The following is a 4596-nucleotide window of genomic DNA, read 5'->3' as shown; positions in this document are numbered from 1 at the left end:
TATCTGCTTTATTTGATGAGAAGTTAAAGGCCCTAATTGGAAGTGATGCCTTTCTTGACCATTAGGAAGCTGCAGAATTTGGATGGTGAAATCAGAAAAATAAATAACAATCAAATGAAATTCAGGATTATATGTTTATGAAAAGTCCTAGCATATCATTGGGTTTTTTTTGTTTGTTTTTGATTTGTTTGTGTTTTCCCTTAAACCATATTAAAGATATTTAATTGTAAAGTGTTATCAAAACATGCATAAATGCATACACACAGTTTAATAAACATTTGTAAAGGGAATGTACATGAAATAAACACTTAACATAGGTAAAAACTAAATAAATAAAACATTGGCAGCAGTGCAGAAACCCCTCGTATGTTATCTCGTGATCACAACCTCTTTCTCCCTAACTCAGAAGGAAAAATTAAACATACTTATCATTATTTTCTTGTTCCTGGTTTTTTTTTCTTAAAAAAAGAGCTTTATCTCACTTATATATCTATCACTAAGTGAGGAGTTTAATTAAGGGATCAGCAAACATTTTTCTATGTAGGCCAGATAGTAAGTATTTTAGTCTTTGCAGGCCATAGGGGTCTCTGTAGCAACTACTCAACACTGTGATTATAGCACAAAAAGAACCATATATAATGTGTAAAAGAAGAAGCATGTCTGTGTTACAATAAAACAATTTACAAAAACAGATGTTAGACCAGATTTGACCCATAGGCCGTAGTTTCAGACTCCTGGTTTGGTTTTTCCTGCTTCTGAACTTTATGTAAACAGAATCATAGTTTACTATTTTTGGTGTTTAGCTTTTTGTTTTTCTCCTCAACTTTGTGTTTTTAGAGTACATATGCCAAAGCTATAGTCTATTCATTTTCATTGTTGTTTAATATTCTATTACATGAATTTTTCATAATTCATTTTTCCATTCTACTCTTGAACATTTGAATTGTTTTAAGTTTTTGGCTATTACAATGCTGCTATGAATATTCTAGTGCATGGATCCAGGTGCACATGTAAATGAATTTTACCAGTATATATCCTTATGGATGTAATTATTGGGCTATAGGGGATGCATGACTTCAAGTGTACCAGTTAGTGCCGATCTATTTCCAAAGTGGTAGAAGCGACTGACACTATCACCAGAATGGCATATGTGTTTCAGTTATTCTCTGTCTTTATACATATTCAATTTCTGATAGATGTTCCATGTGTACTTGGAAATAAAGTTTGCATAATATATCTTTTTTAATCCCATTACTTTCGTTCATTTTGTATTTTATTTGTCTCTTGGAGGTAGCATATAGTTGGTGTGGTTCTCCCAATATGACAGTGCTTGTCTGTAAACTAAAACATTTAGTCCATTTACACTGAATGTAATCATTACTGAAATTGTGGATTTAAACAACTGTCCTATGTAAAAATGTCTACCAAGTTTCTTTCATTTCCCTTCCCCTTTTTTCTTCTTTTTGTTTTTTTTGGGTTTCTTTTTGCTTGTTTGTTTGTTTGTTTAAATAAGTACTTTTTAATCATGTCCTATTTTTACCCACTACCTACTGGGAATACTTAAACTGTGTTCTTTTCTGTGTTAGATGATCTCATGGTGTTGTTTTCCAGACAAATGTTATTGGTGGAAATTCCCTGAGATCTAGGGTGAACGTGTTGTCTGCTACAGAGGATGTGCATTTACTTCTCTCAGGAGCATGGGTCACTATCAGTTGCTGACTGTCACAAACCAAATCCATAGCTTTGAGTTTATCTCACCTACCCAAGCTATGCACACCTGGATGCAAATCTATGTAAGGACCACAGAGTCGCTGCTTGTTTGTTTTTACTTCATCTACTCTAACTCAGCTTATTGGCAAAATTAGCTAGTGGCTCTGAAATTTGGGGAAGGTGGGAGTGTTTAATTCTTGTTAATCCTTAACTGAGTGTGGTCATTTTATTTCTAGCTTATTGTGAAGAGGGTTTCTTAAAATGTCACGTTATCATCTTAATGTTACATACTTGTCTTTGAATTATGGGTAAATTCCAAGACAAAAGATACTTTATTTCTTGGATATTATTCTCAACTCTCTGGGTTACGATTACCTTCAGATTTTGGCCTAATAATTCTTTATTATCAGTTCAATTATTCAGTGCTATTGCGATCAGTTTTTAAAGTTTTATCTAAGATTTTTCTTTTTTCTTCCATTGGCAGTTTGATCCAAATAATCCAGCCCACTATTACTGGGAAAAAAGAAAGTGCACAGAAAATTTTATATCTAAATTTTAGTAGGTTTAGGGTAAACAAAGAAAACATTTTGGAAAGGAAAAGCATATAGTATAAACTATAAGTGCAGTACAATGGAATCTTCATTTATCAAAAGGAAAATGGTGAGAAAAGTGCAATGGATTATCAAGGAGTCCAAGGAGGTTAAAAAAAAAAGACAACAAAAATCGAAAATGTACTTGCAAGTTACAAATACAATGAAATAGCCACTTTTTCACTTATAATGAAAAATCACAAAAAATAAAGCTAGATATGAGATTCTGCCTATCAATATTAGAAGGGAACACCCAGATCCAGTTTCACATTTCCTCAGAATTTTCCTTTGTTGGAAATATAAAAGTAAATGAAAACTCCCCAGTGACAAGAGCATTGATCTTTGATAAGGAGACAAGATGAAATGTATACATAGCAAGTAATAGGTTAGATTTGTAAAGTAGGAAGTCAAAATCTGGACTGCTGTGAAGCACTAACATCAAAGATATGAAGAACAGAAATATATTCATCATAAAAATGTCAGCATTTTCAACTAATAAGGAAAAATTGTGTGGTCTTTAAAAAAAAAAAAACTTTCAAAGTTTAAAGTAGAGAGCACATTCACACATATTGTCACAGATGATTCCACAACGGAGCAATGAAGACAGCATTACAAAATTTTGGAAATGATAAAAATGTCATGATGTTTAAGTGAATAAGAGGCAACATTGCAATTAATATCAGTTCTTCTAAATTTAAATTGTGTCTTCTTTACACTATGTTATACATTTACTTTTCCTTGAAATTAAAAAAGATCAGCTATTTTTCCTTATCTAGAACCAGAAAATGTATAGATCCTTTCCCAACAATAAGATATTTTTTTAATGTGGAGAGAAAAATTTATATCAAATTACTATAATTTCCTACTATGACTCAGTGGTAAATCTGATAGGCCAAAGAAAAATAACAGATGTAATATCTTGAGAATGGTTATAAGTTAAATATGCCCTGAATCTAATACAATTAAAGTCAACATATATTTTTGAGAGTCATCTAAGTGGTAGGCACCTGATGATGTACCAAAGTACATCAGTGAACATAGGCTGGTCCCTAAGGTCTAATATTTAAGCTGGATTCTTCAATCTAGCAATACAGGGATATTTGGGTTAAACGTGATTTATAAAATGAGGCAGAATGTAAGGAAGAAGTGGTTGACTCTACTTGAGATGGCAGGCTTCTCACATAGGAGATAGGTGCTTAAACTACTACTAAAGGAAAAAAAAAAAGATACTAACTTGGGAGACCTGTTGTGTTTAAGGGGGAAAGTAAGGACATTCCAGCCCAAGGGCATACATTTACTAAAGACCACATGCAGCAGCTTAGAGATCCAGGGTTCCCCGGGAAATTTAGTGTGAGTGTTATATGCATTGTGAGGAAGGGGGTGATGCTTAAAGAGCCCAGCCAATTAGATGAAGGCATACACTGAAAGGGAGAGTCTACTAAGGCAAATGTGGGTGGTGCTAATCCTGTATTTAATGGAAAACCATTGTCGCGTGTTAAGTAGGAAATAATATGATTAGAACTTACTTCACTCAGGAAGTTTACTCTGGCAGTTAGAGGTCTCTGAGGTCTGAGCAATAAAAGCCAGTTAAATGTTGTTACAGTTCCACAGAGCTAATAAGAGCTGAACTGGGGTGAAGCTGGATTGTATTTCTTCAAGAAGCTGATAAAATCAAATTTAGTGGGGCTTCCCTGGTGGTGCAGTGGTTGAGAATCTGCCTGCCAATGCAGGGGACATGGGTTCGAACCCTGGTCTGGGAAGATCCCACATGCCGTGGAACAACTAGGCCCATGAGCCACAACTACTGAGCCTGCGCATCTGGAGCTTGTGCTCCGCAACAAGAGAAGCCGCGATAGTGAGAGGCCCGCGCACCGCGATGAAGAGTGGTCCCCGCTTGCCGCAACTAGAGAAAGCCCTTGCACAGAAAGGAAGACCCAACACAGCCAATAAATAAATAAATAAATAAATAAATAAATAAATAAATAATAAAAATAAAGGAATTCCTTTAAAAATCAAATTTAGTTTACTCCCCCATTAAAGAGGCTGGAAAGGAGAATAGAGACTATAGACAATCAACCTGCAAGGCTGAAATTATCTAGAATTAAAAGTCTGTCCTCAAAGCATCTGCTAATTGTTCTCTCATTTGAACAGAGACATCTGTAAAAGGGGTGGGATAATTGGCCACTGAGACAGCTGAAGACAAACCCAACGTCAGCATGGGACTCGAAAAGAATACCAAGATTAATGAAATACCGCAGGGAAATGGACAACTTTTATTAGTTAAGATAACCCTAAA

The sequence above is a fragment of the Balaenoptera acutorostrata genome, chromosome 11, assembly GCF_949987535.1.
Source record: "Balaenoptera acutorostrata chromosome 11, mBalAcu1.1, whole genome shotgun sequence".
In the NCBI taxonomy this organism is placed as follows: Eukaryota; Metazoa; Chordata; class Mammalia; order Artiodactyla; family Balaenopteridae; genus Balaenoptera; species Balaenoptera acutorostrata.
This window is presented reverse-complemented; position numbering follows the sequence as displayed.